General features: G+C 37.1%; 1 pseudogene; it reads left to right on the forward strand.

Moving 5' to 3' along the window:
• The first annotated feature begins 13,560 nt into the window (after window positions 1-13,560).
• Window positions 13,561-14,250, forward strand: LOC123797218 (high mobility group protein B1-like; annotated as a pseudogene).
• Window positions 14,251-25,280: the final 11,030 nt, after the last annotated feature.

A 25,280-nucleotide genomic window follows, 5' to 3' on the forward strand; every position in this document is an offset into this window, starting at 1 on the left:
AATTCTCCACATCACTTGCCATCAGGGAAATACAAATCAAAACCACATTGAGATGCCACCTTATACCAGTTAAAATGGCTAAAATTAACAAGACAGGGAACAAATGTTGGCGAGGATGTGGAGAAAGGGGAACCCTCTTATGCTGTTGGTAGGAGTGCAATCTGGTGCAGCCACTCTGGAAGATAGTACGGAGGTTCCTCAAGACGTTAAAAATAGAGCTACCCTATGACCCAGCAATTGCGCTACTTGGTATTTACTCTAGGGATATAGATGTAGTAAAAAGAAGGAGTGCATGCACCCCAATATTCATAGCAGCAATGTCCATAATAGCCAAACTGTGGAAGGAGTCGAGATGGCCTTGAACAGATGAATGGATGAAAAAGATGTGGTTCATATATACAATGAAATATTACTCAGCCATCAGAAATGATGAATACCTACCATTTACATCAACATGGATGGAACTAGAGGAGATTATGCTAAGTGAAATAAGTCAATCAGAGAAAGACAATTATCATATGGTTTCACTGACATGTGGAATATAAGGAATAGTGCAGAGGATCATAGGGACAGGGAGGGAAAACTGAATGGGAAGAAATCAGAGAGATAGACAAAGCATGAGAGACTCTGGACTCCAGGAAACAAACTGAGGGTTGCAGAAAGGGAGGTGGGTGGGGGGTTGGGGTAACTGGGTGTTGGGCATTAAGGAGGGCATGTGATATGATGAGCATTGGGTATTATATGCAACTAATGAATCATTGAACATTACATCAAAAACTAATGACGTATTATATGTTAGCTAATGAATTTAAATTAAAAAAAGAAAAAATATATATTTGTGGGTGAATATACCAACATTCTCATTTTATTTTATTTTATTTTATTTTATTTTTTTGGAGGATCTATTTTTTTAAGATTTTATTTTTTATAATAATTTTTTATTATGTTATGTGAGTCACCATACAGTACATCCCAAGTTTTTGATGTAAAGTTCCATGATTCATTACTTGCATATAACACCCAGTGCACCATGCAATACGTGCCCTCCTTACTACCCATCACCAGTCTATCCCATTCCCCCACCTGCCTCCCCTCTGAAGCCCTCAGTTTGTTTCCCAGAGTCCCTAGTCTCTCATGGGTCATTCCCCCTTCTGTTTACCCCCCCCTTCCTTCTTCCCTTTCTTCTCCTACAGATCTTCCTACTTCTTATGTTCCATAAATGAGTTTACTTATTTGACCGAGAGAGACAGGAAGAGAGGGAACATAAGCAGAGGGAGTGGGAGAGGGAGAAGCAGGCTGTCTGCTGAGTAGGGAGCCCAATGTGGGGCTCGATCCCAGGACCCTGGGATCATGATCTGAGCCGAAGGCAGGCACTTAACGACTGAGCCACCCAGGCACCCCAACATTCTGGTTTTAAACTCAAGTTTTCCATTTTCAACAGCGTATCCAATGAACTAATCATGTTTCCAACTAATAGGTATCTAAAATAACGTCACAGAAATCCCTGGGACTGTATCAAAATATCTCAAGTGAGATGAGATGCTTGCATGTGAGTTCTTTTAAAATTCAGAGCAGTTTCACAATTCTTATGAACATTTATAAATATTGAGGCCTCAGAGCTGTGGTTGTTGTGCGCATTGTTTAGCTTTTGCCTAATCATTATGCCCTGTGGGGGCTCCTTTTTGGGATGTGATTAAGGAATGTAAGGACAGAAATAAAATCCGAGGTGACTTATCTGGATTCATACAAAGTGAATCATCTATACCTCTGTCTTAGCAATAGCACTTGTTTTGGGTTGGGTTCTCCCAAAAGCAAAACCTGAGACAAAGATTTAAGTGCAAATAGTTCATTTGGGAGGTGATTCCAGCAATTACTGAGAGGAAAGTGAGGAAATAGCATAGACAAAAGAAGCCACTACAGGCTGTATAATGAACAGGCTCTCACTGAGAGCAGCTGGGACACAATACCACTAGGAACTTCTGGGAGACAGTGAAGACACCTCAGAGTTGTCCCATGCAAGGGCCAAGTAAGCTCATGGCATTCGCCTGCGAATTCTCTTATCATTTATGAATGGATGACTATTTCATTCATTACTGGAGGCCAGATTCCAGAGTGGGCCTGCCCTATGCCCAGCTTCTGTGAGCTCCATGGCTAGAGACTGCCCTCTGGCAGAGACACAGGTACTTGCAGTAAGATGCCCTTGGTACGAGTGGAACGCTGAGAGCATCTGCGGTGTTGCTGTCTTTCCCCAGAGTAGTAGAATGAAGCCTCTAAATGAAAAATTCAAATGGTGGGTCGGAGTTTTGGATCATAAATGTGGAACCAAAGTTCCGGTAACTGCCTTTTTAAAAAGGGAAGAAACCATTATTTTCCCAATATTTCTCAAAACAGCTGCTGATACAAGAAAATCTACAGAACCCTTGTAAATAGATTTCCTCACCATTTTTTCCAGCTAAGCTTGTTGTATGCTAGCTCAGATTAAACAGAAAGCGTCACTGGTTCTGACTTGCTTTTGTCAATTTGCTGATGGCCTGGGGTGCTTCATTTACACATGCACTTTATAACTGAAAGAGTGGTCCTTAGAGAGGAGTCTTGGCAATCATTTTAATTAGCAGGAACTTGAAGACTTGTTTTTTCTTTCTTCCCCCCATAACCCTAATGAACCAAGAGATAAGCTTATAAGGATTTGCCCCAAAGGTTTGCCAGCTGGCAGCTGATCAAAATGTGCAGAGGCCATAACACTAGACAACTATTTCATACTTAGGTTGATTTAAACACTTTTTTGTAGTCTAAGAGGTGAAGAAAGGCCCATGGTTACTAGAATCACTTATAACTTGTTGTCAACACTGTTTGATCTTATCCTGAAACCCCAACGATTTTAGGGAAAAAACAATCATGCATGTACAGGAAATAAACCTTAAAAAATGTTCTTTGCTGTCTGAAGAGCTTTTCTCTTCCAAACTATTCTTAATAACTATCCTTTATCCCTTTTATCTCAGAGAAATACTTAAATAAGTACCTTTTAAAAAACTGAACAAAAACAGAACTGACACCGAGGTCATAAAGCACAAGATAGTAAGATAAAACATTCACATCTGTATACTTTTGCGATCATAATTTAGATCAAGTGTTTTAGGTCTGCTTTCATCTTGATCAAACTATGTTGATTGGTTTTTTGTTTTGTTTTAGGATGATGGGTTTTCTCTCTTGTTTTAGATCAAGTGTTTTAGGTCTGCTTTCATTTTGATCAAACTATGATGATTTTGGTTTTTTGTCTTGTTTTAGGATGATAGGTTTTCTCTCTTGCTTTCTCTCACTTTCTTTAGGCCAGTCTTAAGCCAACTCTTAGAATGGATTCAGGGGATGCCTGGATGGCTCAGTCAGTTAAGCATCTGCCTTTGGCTCAGATCATGATCCCAGGGTCCTGGGATCGAGTCCCTCATCAGGCTCCCTGCTCAGCGCGGAGTCTGCTTCTCCCTCTGCCTGCCACTCCCCCTGCTTGTGCACTCTGTTGCTCACTCTCTCTGACAAATAAATAAATAAAATCTTTTAAAAAAAAAGAATGGATTCAGAAGTTCCAAGAAAATGAAGAATTGTATGTCAGCGTAGGTGAGTACATTCTCATTCTTGTCTAAACTTGCCTAAACACCTGTACCCTGTGTGGGGCAGCACTGGGAGGAGATGGTAAGAGGAAAGTCTGATATGAAACATAAAGCTCTACCAACTGAGTCCTTTCTTTCAGGACAAGGCTTTCAAATGAGCTTTTTGTAATCATTCTTTTGTTTCCCAGAAGCAACTTGTCTACTGCTGTATATTCAGTAACTAGTATCATTTTAGAGATGCTCTTTTTACTTGCAAGTCAGATGGCACATTTAAAATCATCTCCTCTTGTAAAATGCCATGATAGAGAGCGTTATATAAATTCAAGGCATGTATAATACTATGCACAATTCTTATTGAATAAAAATAGATCTTAGCATTATAGTTAGTGTCTACACGATCCCATAACAATCCATGAAATATGAAACACTCAGGTGGTTAGGGAAGTTGTTTCAGCTCCATTAAACTAAGCATCCATTCTACAGATAAATCGTTTAGGTGCTTGACTGTACTGTTTTTGCATTTGGTCTGGTGACTTAGCTTCATGGCAATAAAGCCCTGGAACCCCACTGAATCTCTCAAAATGTTGCATTTATTTCTGAGGAACAACACTCTCTTCAAGTTACTTTTCCAGTATTTCCATAATGTTTGGCTTAGACCTTGACTATATTACATGTCTACATTAATTCATCACTGAAAAAATAATACCAGGCTCATTTAAAGATGAAGAAATGTTTAAAACAGACCTTTGTGACTAATCTAAAATATTAAACAATGGAAAGTCAGGCCAAAGTTGAGTTTTCTGGAAATATTAAGTCTGTTCTTTATGAAAATAATTTGAAAAATTTTTTGGACCATCTAATGAGGTGCATTGCCAGACATTAAATTTTATAAACTCGATGAGGTTGAACAGTTTTTTCTTTTTTTTTGTCTACTCCACTTCTCTTTAAGTGTTTCAAGCCTACATGGATTTCTTTGGCATCTTGGCATGTGGATTTTCCAGCATAGTCTGATGGTACTGCTGTGAAATGTGATTAGGGAATTTGAGAGAGAAGGAAGTTGGCTAAAGGTCATTACCAATTAGATGGAAACTCAAGGCTACTGAGCTACTAAGATAGAGTAATGAATAATTATCCAAACTTCTCAAAAGATATTTAGAATATAATTTCATTGTGGATTTTCATTACACTGAAAAATGGCAGAAGTATTAAGTCTGTCCAGACACACAAATATGCATACTTCCATGGCAAGGTGATTTACTAAAATCAGGGAGGAGTTGGGAAATGGACTGACATTGGAGCAGGGTTACATTATAGCCATCTCCTGAGACCAGGGTTTGCCCTAACCTAATGGTGGGGGGATATTAGACTCTTTGCTTGTTTTTCTAATGGGCTGATAGAAAATACTAATTTGCCCCAATTTAAAATTATATTGCAAATATTCCCTATGAGCATATGTGTATAATAACAGTTTAATTGTTCTGAAAGGTAAAATGCAGCATAAACAACCATAAAATAGGATCTTTTTCTCATGTATTACTTTAATTACAGTCATTTTAACAGCTTCACCAATTGCATCTCCTGTTTTTCTCAAAAGCAATATAATTATACATAAATAATTCAAGCAAGGATGTGACCATGTAGGTCCAGAAACATCTGACTGGTTTTAGTGAGCCCAGAATGAATAATACTGAATATTTATTATTAAACCCTATAACCCAAAGCGAAAATATAGTAATGTAAGGCGTTAGCATTAAAAAGGAAAAGATATGCCAATCTCAGGTGAAGAAATTGCTTCACTTGGACTAGAACACAATGAGTGGGAAAATGAAAGAGTCAAAGAAGTACCATAAAATCCTCCATTAGAAATGGGAAATCTCAGGGTGCTTGGGTGGCTCAGGTGGTTAAGCATCCAACTCTTGGTTTGAGCTCAGGTCATGATCTCAGGGTCATGGGATTGAGCCCTGTGTCAAGACTGACATGGTCAGCAGGGAGTCTGCTTAGGATTCTCTTCCTTTACCCCTCTGCCCCTCTCCTCTCTCTGTGTCTTTCAAATTCTCAAATAAATAAACCTTTTATTTTTTTTAAAGATTTTATTTATTTATTTGACAGAGACAGCCAGCGAGAGAGGGAACACAAGCAGGGGGAGTGGGAGAGGAAGAAGCAGGCTCATAGCAGAGGAGCCTGATGTGGGGCTCGATCCCATAACGCCGGGATCACGCCCTGAGCCAAAGGCAGATGCTTAATGACTGAGCCACCCAGGAGCCCGAAATAAATAAACCTTTTAAAAAAAGAAATTGGAAATCTGAAGTTTATACAATGATCATGATTGGCCCAAATCACAAGTAAGAGTCTATGATGAGGATAGAAATTGTAGATCGGGTTTTTCCCATTTCTAAGTTATAGAATGCCTTGTAAAATTAGGCTGTGTTGTGTCTCAGAAATGCACTGAAATGTCCAAACACATCTGAGCTGGAACTTCTAAAGAAGATAAAGCAGTCAAATGCATCCATAGAAAATAGAAAAACTAAATTACACATCCATTTTGTGAAAGGAACTCTTCAGCAGCTATGAATCATAAGATGAAAATTAGTTCTGTTTAACTGCAAGGAAACTAAATCCAAATTAAACTAATTTAGTGTTGTCATTTTTACACATTAAACAAATATTAAGGAAACAATCAACAGAGTGAGAAAGCAGCCTACGGAATGGGGAAAATAACTTGTAAACCAAATAGCCGATAGGAGGGTAATATCTAAAATTTAGAAGGAATTCCTCCAACTCAGTAGCAAAACTAAAACAAATAACTCAATTTAAAAATGGGTGAAAGAACTGAATTTACATTTCTCCAAAGAAGACATACAAATGGCCAGCAGGTATATGAAAATGTGCTCAATATCACTACTCATTAGGGAAATGCAAATAAAAACACAATGAGGTATCACCTCGCACTGATTAGGATGGCCATTTTTATAATTTTTTTATTTAAAAAAAAGTGTTGGAAAGATGTGGAGAAATTGAAAACCTTGTACACTGTGGGTATAAATGTAGAATGGTGTAGCCGCTATGGAAACACCATACAGAGGTTCCTCAAAAAGTTAAAACTAAAACTACCGTATGATCCAGCAATCCCACTTCTGGCTATTTATCGAAAAGAACTGAAATCAGGATCTTGAAGAAATATTTGGACTTCTGTATTTATTGTAGTATTATTCACAGTAGCCAAGACGTGGAGGCAACCTAAATGTCCATCAACAGATGAATAAAGAAAATGTGGTATATGCATACAATGGAATATTATTCAGCATTAAAAATGAATGAAATCCCAGAGTGCCTGGGTTGCTCAGTCAGTTGAGCATCTCACTTTGGCACAGGTCAAGATCTCAAGGTCTTAGGATCAAGCCCCATTTCATCAGGATCAGCACTCAGCAGGAAGTTGGCTTCTCCCTCTCCCTTTGCCCCTCCCCCTGCTCGTGTACTCTCTCAAATCTTTTTAAAAAATGAATGAAATCTCATACAACAATATTGGTTAACCTTAAAGACGTATGCTAAGTGAAATGAAACAGTAACAGAAGGATAGATACCATGTGATTCCATTTATATGAGGTATCTACACTAGTCAAGCTCATAGAAGCAGAAAATAGAATGGTAGTTACCAGAAACTAGGCAAAGGGGAAATGGGAAGTTGTTCACTGGGTATTCAGTTTCATTTATGCAAGGTGAATAAATTCTACAGATGTGCTTTATAACATTGTGCCTATATTTAACAATACTTGGCTGTACAATTAAAAATTTGTTAAGAGGGTAAGTCTTACAGGTTTTTTAGCCACAATAAAAAAATAACATTTTTAAGTCTGTTTTATCCTATTTTGAGATGTTGTGTCACTAAGACATTATCAATTTACTGGCACATAAATATAGAAAAAAGATGAATATCACTGTGATTGGAAAAAAAGCATGATCGAGTATACCTGATTATTTAGTTTGCCTTCTTCATTTTATAAGAAACTAAGTTATTTTTTAAAGTTTTTATTGAAGTATGACATATATGCAAAATCAGAAATAAACACCTAAGTGAACCGTCACAAGGTAAGCTCACCCAAGTAACTAGCACTCAGATCAAGAAAGCAAATTATCCGCCTCCAAAAGCCACCATCATGCCTCCTCTCAATGAGGACCCATTTATCCCCCAAATGGTAACCACCATCCTAAATTCCAAGAGCATAGATTAGTTTTGCTTGTTCTTGAACTTAACGACAACCTCATTTACAAATTCTATAGCTCATGCACATTTGTTGATGGTTTTTTTCCTAGATCTTAGTCATTTCAAATGAAACTGCTATAAACATTTCTGAATATTTCTGGTACAAATGTGTAGGCATTTCTATTGGTTATGTACCTAAGAGTGGAATTTCTGGGTCATGGAACATGCCTGTATTCAACTTTGGTAAATGCTGACAAAGTTTTCCAAAGTTGATGAACCAATTAAATCTCCCACCAATAGTGTACAAATACTGCCCTTGCTCCACATTCTGGCCTATGTTAGATATTTTCAGGGCTTTTAGATTTTTAGTCATTCTGGTAGGTCCTTAAATGTTTAGTTTGCCTTTTTTCCAAGTTAGTTTACCATTTGGATATCATTTTATGAAGTGCTTTTATGAGATTCTTACCTGTTTTTCTGCTAGGCTGGGTTTTTTAAAATTTATTTAAACAATTCACTTAAAAAGAAAAAAAAACCAAACCCAACAGTTCACTCATTCCTCCCACTAGCCCTCCTTTCCCTCGTCTGGCAACCACTAGTCTGTTTGCTGTATCCCTGAGCTTGTTTTTTGTTTGTTTGTTTGTTTGTTAGGTTTTTTGTTTGTTTTCTTTTTAGATTCTACATGTAAGAGAGATCATACAGCATTTGTCTTTCTCTTTCTGACTTACTGCGCTTAGCATAATGCCCTCACGGTCCATTCATGTTGTTGCAAATGGAAGATTATATTCTTTTTTATGGCTGAATAATACTGTGTATATAGATCACAATTTCTTTATTCCTTCATCTATTGATGAACTTAGGTGTTTCCATACCTTGGCTGTCGTAAATAATACTGCAGTGAACATGGGGGTGCATATGTCTTTTTGAGGTAGTGTCTTTTGTTTTCTTGGGATAAATACCCAGAAGTAGAATTGCTGGATCATATGGTAGTTCCAGGAATTTTATGGTTTCATGTCTTATATTTAAGTCTTTCATCTATTTCTAATTAATTTCTGTGTATGGTATAAGATAGTGGTCCAGTTTCATTCTTTTTCATGTAGCTGTCCAGTTTTCCAACATTTATTGAAAAGACTGTCCTTTCCCCTATTGAATATTCTTAGCTCCTTTGTCATAAATTGATGATTTATGCATGGATTTATTTTTGGCCTCTCTCTTCCCTTCCATTAATCTATGTGTCTATTTTATGCCAATACCACACTGTTTTGACTACTATAGCTTTGTGATACAGTTTGAAATCAAGGAGTGTGATGCCTCCAACTTATTGTTCTCTCTTAAGATTTCATTGGCTATTTGGGGTTTTTTGTGCTTCCATACAAATTTTAGGATTATTTGTTCTGTTTCTTTGAAAAATGTCATTGAAATTTTGATACCGTTTGTATTGAATCTGCAGATTACCTTGAGTAATAAGAACAGTACTGATTCTTTTAATCCATGAGCATGGACTATCTTTCCATTTATTTGTGTCTTCTTCAGTTACTTTCATTAATGTCTTGTAGTTTTCAATATACATGTCTTTAACCACCTTGGTTAAATTTATTCCTATGTATTATATTCATTTGATGCATTTGTAAATGGGATTGTTTTCCTAATGTCTCTGATACTTTGTTATTAGTGTATAGAAATGCAACAGGCTGGTGATGGGTAGTAAGGAGGGCACGTATTGCATGGTGCACTGGGTGTTATACGCAACTAATGAATCATCAAACTTTACATCAAAAACCAGGGATGTACTGTATGGTGACTAACATAATATAATAAAAAAAATGTTATTATAAAAAAAAAGAAATGCAACAGATTTTTGTATATTGATTTTGTATCCTGCAACTTAAGTGAATCCATTTATTACTTCTGACAGTTTTTTTAATAGAAGTATAATTAACATGCAGTGTTAGTTTCAGGTGTACAGTATAACGATTCAGCAATTCTGCACATTACTGAGTGCTCATTATGATAAGTGTACTCTTAATTTCCTATATCTCTTTCACCTGTCCCCCTACCCACCCCACCTCTGACAACCACCAGTTTGTTCTCTGTATTTAAGAGGTTGGGGATTTTTTGTGGGTTTTTTTGGGCGGGGTCTCTTTTTCTCCTTCATTGGCTCATTTGTTTCTTAAATTTCACATATGAGTGAAATTGTATAGTATTTGTCTTTGTCTGATTTATTTCACTGAGCATTATACCCTCTAGGTCCATCCATGTTGTTACAAATGGCAAGATCTCATTCTTTTTTATGGCTGAGTAATATTTCACTATACATGCGTGTGCACGTGCACGCACACACACACACATCCCACATCTTCTTTATCCATTCATGTATCAATCAACTCTTAGGTTGCTTCCATATCTTGGCTATTATAAATAATGCTGCAGCAAACATAGGGGTGCATGTATCTTTTCAGATTCGTGTTTTTGTTTTCTGTGGGTAGATACCCAGTAATGGAATTACTGAATCTTATGGTAATTTTTAATTTTTTGAGGAACCTCCATATTCTTTTCAACAGCTACATCAGTTTGCATTCCCACCAGCAGTATACAAGGGTTCCTTTTTCTCTACATCCTTGCTAACACTTGTTATTTCTTGTCTTTTTGAGTCTAGACATTCTGACAGTTGTGAGGGGGTATCTCATTGTGGTTTTGATTTGCATGTCCCTGATGATAAATGATGTTGAACATCTTTTCATGTGTCTCTTAGCCATCTGTGTGTCTTTGGGAAAATGCCTATTCAGGTCCTCTGCCCATTTTATAATCAGATAATTTGGGGGTTTAGGGAGTGGCAGAGTTGTATAAGCTCTTTATATATTTTGGATATTAACTCCTTATTGGATATATCATTTGCAAATAGCTTCTCCCACTCAGTAGGTTGCCTTTTCATTTGGTTTATGGTTTCCTTTGCTGTGCAAAAGCTTTTTATTTTGGAATAGTCCCAGTAGTTTAATTTTGCTTTTGTTTCCCTGGCCTGAGGAGACATACCTAGAAAAGTGTTCCTATGGCTGTTGTCAAATAAATTACTGCCTATCTTTTCTATTAGGAGTTTTATGGGTTTTGGTCTCACATTTAGGTTTTTCATCCATTTTGAGCTTATTTTTGCATATGGTATAAGAAAGTGGTCCAGTTTCATTCTTTTGCATGTAGCTATCCAGTTTTCCCAGAACCATTTTTTGAAGAGACTATTTTTCCCCATTGTATACTCTTACTTCATTTGTCATAGATTGATCATATTTGCATGGATTTATTTCTGGGCTTTCTGTTGTGTTCTATTGATCAATGTGTCTGTTTTTGTGCCAGTACCATACTGTTTTGATTACTACAGATTCATAGTATATCTTGAAATCTGTGTTTATTATACCTACAGCTTTTTTCTTCTTTTTCAAGATTGCTTTGGCTATTTGGGGTCTTTTGGAGCTCCATACAAATTTTAGGGTTTGTTCTAGTTCTATGAAAAATGCCATTGGTATTTTGACAGGGATTGTATTAAATTTGTAGATTGCTTTGGATAGTATGGACATTTAAACAATATTAGTTCCTCCAGTTCATGAACGTGGAATATCTTTCTATCTGTGTCATCTTCGTTTATTTTCATCAGTGCTTTATAGTTTTCAGAGTACAGGTTTTTTGCCTCCTTGGTTAAGTTTATTCCTAGGTATTTAATTCTTTTGGTGCAATTATAAATGTGATTGTTTTCTTAATTTCTCTTCCTGCTACTTCACTATTAATGTATAGAAATACAGCGTATTTCTGCACATTGATTTTGTATCCTGCAACTTTACTGAATTATCAGTTCTAGGTTTTTGGTCAAGTCTTTAGGGTTTTCTATATATAGTGTCATCTGCAAATAGTACAAGTTTTACTTCTTCCTTACCAATCTGGATGCCTTTTATTTCTTTTTGTGGGGGGGTCTGACTACTGTGGCTAGGATTTCTAGTGCTATGTTGAATAAAAGTGGTAAGAGTGCACATCCTTGTTTTGTTCTTTTTTTTTTAATAGGGAAAAACAAAAGTTGGGTTTATTTCATTTTGTTCTGATTTTCACTCAGCTTTGTGCATATTTAACTGGCCAAATACTCTTTTTTTTAAATAATATTTATTTTGTTATATTAGTCACCATACAGTACATCCCCAGTTCTCGATGCAATGTTCCATGATTCATTACTTGCATATAACACCCAATGCACCATGCAATACGTGCCCTCCTTACTACCCATCACCGGCCTATCCCAAATCCCCCACCCCCCTCCCCTCCGAAGCCCTCTGTTTTGTTCTTGATCTTAGAGAAAAAGCTCTCAGTTTCTCACCATTGAGGATGATGTGAGCTGGGGCTTTTTCATAGATGGCCTTTGTTATGTTCCCTCTAAACATGTTTTAGAGTTTTCTTTATGAATGGATGTTGTACTTTGTCAAATGCCTTTTCTGCATTTTTTGAGATGATCACATATATGGTTTCTATCTTTTCTCTTATTAATATGATGTATCACAATGATTTGTGAATTCTGAGCCACATTGGCATCCCAGGGATACATCCCACTTGATTGTGGTCAATTATTTTCTTAACGCGTTGTTGGATTTGGTTTGCTAATATTTTGTTGAGGAGTTTTGTGTCTATGCTCATCAGAGATCCTAACTAGCCTGTATAATTCTAACAGTTTTTTGGTGGAGGCTTTAGGGTTTTTCATATATAATACCATGTCATCTGTAAATAGCGACAATTTTATTTCTTCCCAGTTTGGGTGTCCTTTATTTTATTTTATTTTGTTGCGTAACTGATCTGGCTAGGACTTACTGTGTTGAATAAAAGTGACGAAAGTGGGCATTTTAGTCTTGTCACTGATCTTAGAGGAAGGGCTTTCAGCTTTTCACCATTGAGTATGATGTTAGCTGTGCGTTTGTCACATATGGCCTTTATTATGTTTTTTATGTTATGTTATTATGTATTTTCTCTCTATACCCACTCTAAGAGTTTTCATCGTAAACAGACGTTGAATTTTGTAAATGCTTCTTGCGTATCTACTGAAATGATCATACGATATTTATCCTTCATTTGTGGTAGATCACATCCGCTGATTTCCTGATGTTGAACCATTGTCGCGTCCTTATCTTTCTTTGTATTGATCTGCAGGTGTTAACTTTGTATTCTGGATACAAGCCTTTTGTTAGAGATACATGTTATAAATTTCTTCTCAGTGGCTAGCCTTTTGACTCTCTTACTATTTTCTTTTTACGAATAGAACTCTTTGCTTTTAATGTGGTTCAATTTATTATTTCCTTTATGGTTAGTGATTTTTGCATCTTTTTAATGCAACTTTTGCCTACTCAAATGTCATGAAAATATTCTATACGTTCTTCTAGAAAATTTGTTTTATCTTTCAGATTTAGACCTAGACTTGATTTTTTGTTTTGGTCTGAAGCAGGGGCAAAGTTTTTCTTGGATATATGGCTATTTGGATATACGAATATATAATTGATACAGCATCATTTACTGAAAAGACAATCTTTCCCCATTGTTTTCAATGGCCAACTTTGTTTTATATCAAGTATTCATGTATATGAATCAATTCTAAATTCTGTCTTCTGTTCCAGTTATCTATATTCTGGCACTAATAGCAAACTTCATTAAGGAAGCTTTAAAATAATGCTTGCAGCAGCCATTGCAGTGCACTGTGCTCCACAGAGACAGCGCCTGGGCAAGTGAGAGTCAGATGGGCACTGGGCAACTCTGAGCCTCGCTGGGGAAAATAATTAAACATGGGCAAAGGAGATCCTAAGAAGCTGAGAGGCAAAATGTCATCATATGCATTCTTTGTGCAAACTTGTCAAGAGGAGCACAAGAAGAAACAGCCAGATGCTTCAGTCAACTTCTCTGAGTTTTCTAAGAAGCGCTCAGAGATGTGGAAGACCATGTCTGCTAAAGACAAAGGAAAATTTGAAGATACGGCAAAGGCGGACAAGGCCCATAATGAAAGAGAAATGAAAACTTATATTCCCTCTAAAGAGGAAACAAAAAAGAATCCCAAGGATCCCAGTGCACACTTTGTGCTCACTTCAGCACATACACCATTGCACCGAAGAGTCCTCCTTCGGCCTTTTCCTTGTTTTGTTCTGAGTATCGCCCAAAAGTCAAAGGAGAACATCCCAGCCTATTAATTAATGACGTTGCAAAGAAACTGGGAGAGATGTGGGGTAAAACTGCCTCAGATAACAAGCAGCTGCATGGAAAGACGGCTGCTAAGCTGCAGCAAAAGTGGGAAAAGGATATTGCTGCATCCCGAGCTAAAGGAAAACCTGATGCAGCAAAAAAGGGAGTCATCAAGGCTGAGAAAAGCAAGCAAAAGAAGCAAGAGGAGGAAGACAAGGAAGGTGAAGAGGATGAGAAGAAGATGAAGATGATGATGAATAAGTTGGTTCTGGTGCCTTTTTTTTTTCCCTGTCTGTAAAGCATGTAACCTTCCCGCCCCCGTACGCATCTCACTCCTTTTAAAGAAAAAAACTTGAAATGTAAGGCTGTGTGAGATTTGTTTTTTTAAACTGTACAGTGTCTTTTTTTGTGTAGGCAACATACTACCAAATGTGTCTTTAGATAGCCCTGTCCTGGTGGTATTTTCAGTAGCTACTAACCTTGCCCGGTACTGCATGGGGGCTGGAACTTGGCGTGGGAATTCAAAGCAGGTTCCTGTTGGTGCCCCCCACAAATTAGTTACACGTGGGGATGATAGTTTTTCCATCTGCAGTTGTCTCTGATGCAGCTTACACAAAATAACTGTTGTTCTGTGAACTCAATACCACTTTGTAATTGCAAAAAAAAAAAAAAGTTGCAGCTGTTTTGTTGACATTTTGAATGCTTCTAAGTAAATATAACTAAAAAAATAATAGGGGTGCCTGGGTGCCTCAGTCATTTAAGCCTTGGTTCCGCTCAGGTCATGATCTCAGGGTCCTGTGACGGAGCGGCACGTGGGGCTCCACGCTCAGGATGCAGTCTGCTTGGGATCCTCTCGCCCTCTCCCCCTTCCCCCACATGTGTGCACGCTTTCTCTCTCTCAGAGAAATAAAATCTTTAAAATAAATAAATAAAAATAATGCTTGCTATTTTATAAAGCAAGTCCTCTGACTTTATTATTCTTTAAGAATATCTTGGCTGGGGGCGCCTGGGTGGCACAGCGGTTAAAGCGTCTGCCTTCGGCTCAGGGCGTGATCCCGGCGTTCCGGGTTCGAGCCCCACGTCAGGCTCCTCCTCTATGAGCCTGCTTCTTCCTCTCCCACTCCCCCTGCTTGTGTTCCCTCTCTCGCTAGCTGTCTCTATCTCTGTCAAATAAATAAATAAAAAATCTTAAAAAAAAAAAAAAAAAAAAAAAAAAAAAAAAAGAATATCTTGGCTGTTTTTGGCTTTTGAATTTTTATGTGTCCCTTTCAATATGAAAGTATTCCAAGATGTTCATTGGGGTTGAATTTAATTTTATGTCCATCTTGAGATTATTGGCATCTTTCTGGTATTTTCTTCCCATCTATAAATGGTATTATATCTTCAAGTTATTTATTTGTTACTTGATTTGAGAGAAATTTTCAATAGTATTTTAAAGTTTTCTGTGAACTGGCCTTGCACTTCATTAGCTTTATCCCCAGGGATTTGGTTCATCTGATTTTACTGGAAATTATATTATTCCCATTTTCATTTTAATTATCGCATTAAAATACAGTTGAGTTTTGTATGCTGACTTGTGTTCAGAATCCCTGCTATATTTATCACTTCTAATAATTTGTTCATTTAGCTTAATTTTCCAATGTATTAATATAAGCTCACTCATGATGTGTGTAGGGTTTTTGGTGATCACCTCCTTTTTACCCCTACTTTTTGGGGATTTATTTTTTTGCCTTCTCTTTTTCTTATTGGATCTTACAATGGAAAATATCAGTTTTATTGGTTGTTTTCAAAGAAATAACTTGAGTCTTGTTAATTCCTTCTACTACGTTTCTCTTTTCTATTTTACTAATTTTTGTTCGTATCATTATCAATTATTTTCTTCTGTTTCCTTTATGTGTAATTTTCTGTTATTCTTCTGATTGCCTGAAATGGATATTAGATCATTGATTAAATTTTTCCATTCACATTTATTCCATTAAGGTCATAAGTTTAATTTTTAATACTTTATTTTTTAGCCTGACTTTAGCTCCATCCCACAAATATTGATATGTAATATTATAATTTAGTTAAATTATTTTCTAATTTCCATCTTGAGTTCTTCGTCATTCTGTGGCTTATTTAGGAGTGCACTGCTGAACTTCTGAACGTACCAGTATTGTCAAATAATGTTTTTTATTAACTTTTATCTCAATTTTACTATGGTAAGATGACATGATTTGTATAGGTTCCTTCCTTTAAAATTTGATGAGAGTGGCTTTATGAACTTGTATTGGCCAACATTGGCAAATATTCCCTGAACATGTACCTGAAATTTTTATTTATGCTATACTTTGGGGGTACATTGTTCAACATATAAAAAATTATGTCCTGTTTGTTAAGCATGTTGTTTAAATCCTCTGTGTTGCTGTGGGTTTTTTTTAACACCTTTGAGGTCTAATTGATATACAATAAATTAACACATGTAAAATGTACAAATTGATAAGTTTATGTGTGTGTGTATATATATGTGTGTGTGTGTATGTGTGTGTATATATATATATATATATATATATATATATATATAACCATTACCACAACTGTAACAATGAAATATCCATCTGTATTAGTTACCTGTGGCTGCTATAATGAATTACCATAAACTCGGTGGTTTAAAACATAAATTTATTCACTTACAGTTCTAGAAACCTTAAATCCAAAATCAAGGCATCAGGAGGGTCACACTCCTTCCAAAGGCTCTGGGAGAGAATCCTTCTTTGCCTCTGGCAGCTTGTGGTGTCTCCTGGTACTCCTAGTTTTGTGGAAGCATAGCTCCAATCTGTGCCTGCATCTTCACATGGCCTTCTGCCCTGTATGTATCCAGTCACCCTCTCCTTGCACTTTTAAGGACACCAGTCATTGGATTTAGAACCCACCCTAAACCCAGGTTGACCTCATCTCAGATCCTTAATTGCATCTCTCAAGAACCCATTTCCAAATAAGTTCACATTCACAGGTGCCAAGGGTTTGGACTTGCATATATCTTTTGGAGGGACACAGTTCAACCCACTACACCATAACACCCAAAAGCTTCCCTATACCTCTTTGGACTCCCTCCTTTCTATCCCTGCCCTGTCCCCAGCAGTCACCGATCTACTTTCTGTCCCTGTATAATATATTGAATTTCCTAGAATTTTTCAAAAATGGATTCATATAGTATATACTTTGGCTTCTTTAGCTCAACATGATTATTTTGGGTTTCATTCACATTGTAAGATGTATCAGTAATACCTTTTCATTGCTGAGTAGTATTCCATTGCGTGGCTATACCACCGTTTATTCAGTCACCTGGTGATAGACATTTGGTTCTTTCTAGTTTTGGGAATTGCAAATAAAGCTGCTATAAACATTCGTACAAAAGTCTTTGGACAGGAATGGAATGAGTGGATCATATAGTTGAGGTCTAATTGACATCATCATATCGACTATATGATCCACTCATTCCATTCCTATGTTGAGTTTTTTTTTTAATTGCTTGTTTTCTAAAGTGAGTATACCATTTTTCTTTTTTCTTTTTTAAAGATTTTATTTATTCATTTGACAGAGACAGAGAGAGAGAGCACAAGCACGGGGAGCAGTAGAGGGAGAGGGAGAAGCAGGCTCCTCTCAAGCAGGGAGCCTGAGGCACGGCTCAATCCCAGGACCCTGGGATCATGACCTGAGCCAAAGGCAGACGTTTAATCACTGAGCCATCCAGGCACCCCGAGTATACCATTTTTCAATACTGCCAGCACTGTATGAGAGTTCCAGCTTAATTGCATTATTGTCAACACTAGGGATGGTCAGTCTTTTAAATCTTAGTTATACTAATAGATATGTAGTGCTATCTCATTATAGTTTTAATTTGCATTTACCCAGGGATAATATGAGCATATTCTTATATGCTGATTTGCCATTGGTAGGCTTTCTTTGGTGAAGTGTCTATTCGAATTTGCTTAATTGGGTTGTTTTTTTTTCTCTTAAGTTTTGAGAGGTTTATTTTTATTTTATTTATTTGAGAGAGAAAAAGCAACACAGATAGTGACAGAGGTAGTGGGAGAGAGCACCAGCAGGGAGGAGAGGGAGAACCAGGCTCAGCAGGGAGCCTGACACAGGGTTTGATCCTAGGACGCTGGGATCGTGACCTGAGCCGAGGCAGACGCTTAACTGACTGAGCCACCCAGGTGCTCTGAGAGAGTTTTATATATTACATTCAAGTCCTTTCTTAGATACCTGCTATGTGAACATTTTGTGAATATTTTATCCCAGTCTAGTGCTTGTCTTTTCATTTTCTGTATACAGTGTCTCTCAAAATGCAGATGATAGTATTTTTTTTATAAAGTCCATTTTATCAATTTGTAGTTTTATGGATCATGCTTTTGGTATTGTATATAAGAAATCTTTGTCTAACCCAAGATCACAGTTTTTCTTCTAGGTGTTTTTTTTTTTTTAGTAAGACTATTTTAAAGAGCAGTTTTAGGTTCACAGCAAAATTGAGAAGATATATAAATTTCCCACATTAAGTAGTGTCCCCCCACCAGCGCCCCTCCTCTGTGGTTTCAGTTACCTGTGGTTAACCATGGTTTGGAAGCAGGTGATTCTCCTGCTGAAGTGTGATGAGAAGCTCAGTAGTAGCTTAACACCGCATCACAATGCCTGTATCATTCACGTCAGTTCATCTTATCACACAGGCATTTTATCATCTTACGTCATCACAAGAAGAATAAGGGTGAGTACGATACAGTAAGATGCTGTGAGAGAGAAAGACCATGTTCACATAACCGTTATTAACAGTATGGGCATAACTCAGAGATATTACAGGTTAGGTTCCAGACCACGGCAATATGAAGTGTGCAATACCATTATATCTAAAGCAACAGAGTGCATACGTTAATTAAAAAATATTCCTAAAAAATGCTAACAATCATCTGAGATTTCAGCAGGTTTCCGTCTTTTTGCTGATGGAAGGCCTTGCCTTGATGTTGATGGCTGCTGACTGAACAGGGTGCTGATTACTAAAGGTTGGGGTGGCTATGGCAATTTCTTAAAATAATGCAAGAGTGAAGTATGCTGTATCAATCAGCTCTTCCTTTCATGATTTCTTTGTAGTCTGTGATGCTCTTTGATAACATTTAAACCACATAAGAATTTCTTTTAAAATTGGAGTCAGTCCTCTCACACCTGCCACTGCTATATCAACTAAGTTTATGTTATAGTCTAAATCCTTTGTTGTCATTTCAACAGTCTTTACCAGATTCTGTCTCAAGGAACCGCTTTCTTTGCTCATCCTTAAGAAGTGAGTCCTCTTCTATTCAAGTTTTATCATGAGATCGCAGCAGTTCAGTCTCATGTTCAGGCTCCACTACTAATTCCAGTTCTCTTGCCGTTTCCACTGCATATTGGCAGTTAGTTCCTGTACTGATGTCTTCAGCTGCTCAGAGTCATCCATGAGGGTTGGAATCAACTTCTTCCAAACTCCTGTAAATGTTGATATTTTCACCTCTTCTCATGAATCACCAGTGTTCTTAAAGGCATCTAGAATGGTGACTCTTTTCCAGGAGCTTTTCAGTTGACTTTGCCCACGTCCATCAGAGGAACCACTATCTGTGGCAGCCGTAGCCTTATGAAATGCATTTCATAAACAATAAGACTCAAAAGTCAGACTAACTTCTTGATCCATGGGCTGCACAATGGATGCTGTGTTAGCGGCCAGGAAAACAACATTAATCTTGTTGTACATCTTTATCAAAACTCTTGGGTGACCAGGTGTACTGTTAATGAGGAGCCTTATTTTGAAAGGAATCTTTTCTTCAGAACAATAGGTCTCAACAGTGGGCTTCAAATATTCAGTAAGCCATGTTGTAAACAGATGTGCTGTCATCCAGGCTTTGTTGGTCCATGTATGGGAGACACAGTAGATTTAACATAATTCTTAAGGTAGCTAGGCATTTGGTGTGGTCAGTGAGCACTGGCTTCAGTGTAGCCTCACCAGCGACCTGAGCCCCCAACAGGAGAGGCAGCCTGTTCTAAGAAGCTTTAAAGCCGAACATTGGATAACTCGAAGTAGCTTCTACACCAGCACGTACTGCCTCACCTTACACTTTTATATTATGGAGACAACGTCTTTCCTTAAACCTAATGAACTAACCTCTGGTGCCTTCAGACTTTTCTCCTGTAACTTCTTCACCTCTCTCAGCTTCAGCAGAACTAAGACGACTTGGGGCTTTTCTCTGCACCAGGCTTTGGTTTAAGGAAATGTTGTGGCTGGTTTGGTCTTCAGTCCACCAGTAACCATCAGTTTGTTCTCTATAATTAAGAGGCTGTTTCTTCATTTGCCTTTTTTTCCCGTTTTCTCATTTGTTTTGTTTCTTAAATTCCACATATTATATGATATTTTTCTTTCTCTGACTTCTTTCGCTTAGCATTATACTCTCTAGCTGTGTCCATGTTGCTACAGATGGCAAGATTTCATTCTTTTTTATGGCCGAATAGTATTCGTGTGTGTGTGTGTGTGTGTGTGTGTGTGTGTGTGTGTGTACGTACACCACATCTTCTTTATCCATTCATCTATCAATAAACACTTGGGCTGCTTCCATAGTTTGGCTATTGTAAATAATGCTGCAGTAAACATAGGGGTGCATGTATCCCTTTGAAATAGTGCTTTGGTATCTTTGGGTAAATACCCAGTAGTGTAATTCCTGATTATAGGGTAATTCTATTTTTTCTTTAGGGTAATTCTATTTTTAATTGTTTGAGGAACTTCCATACTGTTTTCCACAGTGGCTGCACCAATTTGCATTCCCACCAACAGTGCAAGAGGATTTTTTTCTCCACATCCTCACCAACACTTGTTTGCTTTGTGTTTGATTTTAGCCATGCTGACAGGTGTGAGGCGACATCTCATTGTAGTTTTTATTTGCATTTCCCTGATGATGACTGATGTGGAGCATTTTTTCACGTGTTGGTTCACCATCTGTATGTCTTTAGAGAAATGAGAAATGTCTCTTCATGTCTTCTCCCACCCTTTAACTGGATTATTTGGTTTTTGGGTATTGAGTTGTATCAGTTCCTTATATATTTAGGATACTAACTTTTCATCAGATATGTTATTTGCAACGATCTCCTCCCATTCACATTCAGTAGGTTGCCTTTCAGTTTTGTTGATTGTTTCTTTTGCTGTGTAGAGGCTTTTTATTTTGATGTAGTCCCAATAGTTTATTTTTGCTTTTATTTCCCTTGCCTCAGGAGATATATCTAGAAAAATGTTGCTACAGCTGATGTCGGGGATATTACTACTACCTGTGCTCTCTTCTAGGATTTTTATGGTATCAGGTCTCACATTTAGGTCTTTCATCCATTTCTAGTTTACTTTTGTATATGGTTTAAGAAAGTGGCCCAGTTTCATTCTTTTGCATGTGGCTGTCCAGTTTTCTCAACAGCATTTGTTGAAGAGACTGTCTTTTTCCTGTTGTATGTTCATTCCAGCTTTGTCGAAGATTAACTGACCATATAGTTGTGTGTCTGTTTCTGGGTTTTCTGTTCCATTGATCTATGTGTCTATTTTTATGCCAGTACCATACTGTTTTAATTCCTACTGCTTTGTAATATAACTTGAAATCTAGAATTGTGATACCTCCAGTTTCATTTTTCTTTTTCAAGATTGTTGTGGCTATTCATGGTCTTTTGTGGTTCCATACAAATTTTAGGTTTGTTCTAGTTCTGTGAGAAATGCTGTTGGTATTTTGGTAGGGATTACATCAATGTGTAGAGTGCTTTGGGTAGTATAGATACATTAACAATATTTGTTTTTCCAACCCATGAGCATGGAATGTCTTTCCATTTCATTGCATTGTCTTGAATTTCTTTCATCAGTGTTTTATAGTTTTTAGAGTACAGGTCCTTCAGCTCTTGGGTTAAGTTTATTCCTAGATATTTTATTGTTCTTGGTGCACTTGTAAATGGGACTGTTTTCTTAGCTTCATTATTAGTGTATAGGAATGCAACGTATTTCTGTATGTTGATTTTGTATCCTGTGATTTTACTGAATTCATTCATCAGTTCTAGTAGTTTATTGGTGGCGTCTTCAGGGTTTTCTAAATATAGTATCACGTTATCTGCATATACTTCTTCCTTACTTCTTCCTTAGCAATTTGGATGCCTTTTTATTTCTTTATGTTGTGTGATTGCTCTGTCTAGGACTTCCAGTAGTGTGTTAAATAAAATTGGTGAGACCGGACATCCTTGTTTTGTTCCTGACCTTGGGGGGAAAGTCTCAGTTTTTCACCATTGAGTATGACGTTGGCCTTGTGTGGAAGAGCTCTTTCAGTTTCATTCAAGAAGTTTTCCTTTGCGTTCACAACTTGGCTCTTTGTCCAACAGGCCTAGATTTTGGCCTGTCTCAGCTTTCAACATGCTTTCCTCCCTAAGTTTAATCGTTTCTAGCTTTGGATTTAAAGCGAAAGACATGCAACTTTTCCTTTTACTTGAACATTCAGAGGACACTGTAGGGTTATTAATTGGTCTAATTTTCATATTGTGGTATCTCTGGGACTAGAAAGACCTGAAGAGAGGAAAAGATGAGGGAACAGCCGATTGGTGGAGCAGCTCAAAAACACACAACATTTATCAATTAAGCTTGCCATCTTATATGGGCACATTTTTTGCCCCCCCAACTACAATAGTAATAACAAAGCTTACTGATCACAGAAAACCATCACAAATATGAAGTTTGAAATATTGTGATAAGTACCAAAATGTGACACAAAGACACAAAGTGAGCAAATACTGGTGGGAAAAAATGGCACTGATAGACTTGCTCCGTGCAGGGCTGCCACAAACCTTCAATTTGTAAAAAACCAAAACAAAAAAACACTATCTGTGAAGTACAATAAAGTAAAGCACAATAAAGTGAGGTAAGCCTGTATATTATTTAAATCATTGCATTTTATTATTAGTTTTTTTCCAATCTCTTACTGTGCCTAATTTACAAATTAAACTTTGTCATAGGTGTCTGTATAAGATAAAATATGGTATAGGTAAGGCTTGGCAATACCTATGGTTTCTGGCATCCATTGGTGGTCTTGGAATGTGTTCCCCATGGATAAGGGGAGACTGTTATAACCCCTGCCCCCACACATACATAGCTTCTCCCATTATCAACATTCCCTACCAGAGTGGTACACTTATACAATTGATGAACCTACCTTGATAAGTCATAATCACCCAAAATCCATAGTTTGCATTAGGGTTCACTTTTGGCATCGTACATTGAGTGGGTTCAGACAAATGTATAATGACACATATCTATCATTATGGTATCATAGGAATATTTTCAGTTCCCTAAAAATCCTCTGTGATTGACTTATTCACCACCACCCCTGCACAACCCCTGATAACCATGGATTTTTTTTACTCTCCGTTATTTTGCCTTTTCCAGAATGTCATCTAGTCAGAATCATACATTATATAGTCTTTTCAGATTAGCTTCTTTCACTTAGTAATATGCACTGAAGTTTCTTCTATGTCTTTTCACGGCTTGATAGTTCTTTTTTTTTTTTTTTTTTTTTTTTTTTTTTTTTTTTTTTGGTACCAAATAACATCCCGTCATCTGGATGTACCACAGTTAATGTGTCCCTTCACCTACTGAAGGACATATTGGTTGCTTCCAAGATTTGGCAATTACAAATAAAGCTGCTATGTTGTGTGTGTGCGTGTGTACGTACGTACGTACGTAAGTTTTCAACTCCTTTGGGTAACTATCAAGGAACTCAAGTACTGGATCCACTGGCATTAGTATGTTTACTTTTCTAAGAAACTGCTGAACTGTCTTCCAAAGTGGCTGTACTATTTTGCATTCCCATCAACAATGAACCTGAGCTCCACAACCTCACCAGCACTTGAAGTTTTTAGCGTTTTGGATTTTGCCATTCTAATAGGTGTGTAGTGGTATCTCATTTTAATTTGCATTTCCCTGATTAAGAGGATGTAAGGCATCTTTTCATAAGCTTGTTTGCCACCTGTATATCTTCTTTTATGTGTTCTTTTACACATTTTATAGTTTTAGATTTTACATATATGTCTGTGATTTACTTCAAGTTAATATTTATATATAGTATACGGTATGGATGAAATTTCTTTATCTTTTGCCAACACTCTGTTGAGAAGAGAATATTTTCCGTGCAGAACTGGCTTTGCACCTTTGTCAGAACATACTTGTTTATATGTGTGCAGGTCTCTTCCCAGACTCTATTTTGTTCCACTTATTTAGTTTTCTGTCATTGTGCATGTACCGTACAGTCTGGCTAGCCATATCTTAATAACTCTTGAAATGAGATAGTTTTAGCCCTTCAGCTTTGTTCTTTCTGAAAATTGTTCTGGCTATCCCAGATATTTTGGATTTCCATAGGAATTTTAGAATCAGCTTGTAAATTTGTACAAAAAAGCATGCTGGTATTTTGGTTGCGATTGTGAAGATACAAGTCAACTGAAGAGAATTGACATTTAATAATACTGAATCTCAGGACCCATAAGACTGTGTATGTCTCCATTTCTTTAGGTCTTCTTTAATTTCTTTCAACAGCCTTTTGTAGTTTTCAATATACAGGTCTTTCACATATTTTGTATTTCGTATTTTATGCTATTTTAATTGGTAGTATTTTTGTTACAATTTCTGATTTTTTATTATACATACCTAGAGAAATCTTTGATTTCGTATATTGATCTTGTATCTTGCAACCCTGCAAAACTCACTTTTAGTTCTGGTAGCCTTTTTGTAAATTCCTTCAGAATTTCTACAATAGTAATCATACCTTCTGTGACTACAGTTTTTTTTTATTTCTTCCTTTATAGTCCAGAGGCCTTCTATTTATTTTATTTATTTATTTATTTATTTATTTATTTATTTATTTATTTATTTTGACACAGAGAGAGAGAGAACACACAAGTAGGCAGAGCAGCAGGCAGAGGGAGAGGGAGAAGCGTAGAGCCCAATGCCAGGCTCGATCCTAGGACCATGTGCTCATGACCTGAGCTGAAGGTAGATGCTTAACTGACTGAGCCACCCAGGTGCCCCACCTTCTATCTTTTTCTTGCCTAATGGCACTGGCTCTAACATCTAGCACACTGTTGAATCGAAATGTTGAGCATACATCTTTCTCTTGCTCCTGATCTTAAGGTAACACATTCAGGCTTTTGCCATCAAATATGTTATGGTAGGTTTTTGTAAATGCCTTTTATGAAGATGAGGAAGTTCCCTTCTTATTTGTGTTTTGCAGTGA

The sequence above is a fragment of the Ursus americanus genome, chromosome X, assembly GCF_024610735.1.
Source record: "Ursus americanus isolate L20-20 chromosome X, mUrsAme1.1.p, whole genome shotgun sequence".
NCBI classification, from domain to species: Eukaryota; Metazoa; Chordata; class Mammalia; order Carnivora; family Ursidae; genus Ursus; species Ursus americanus.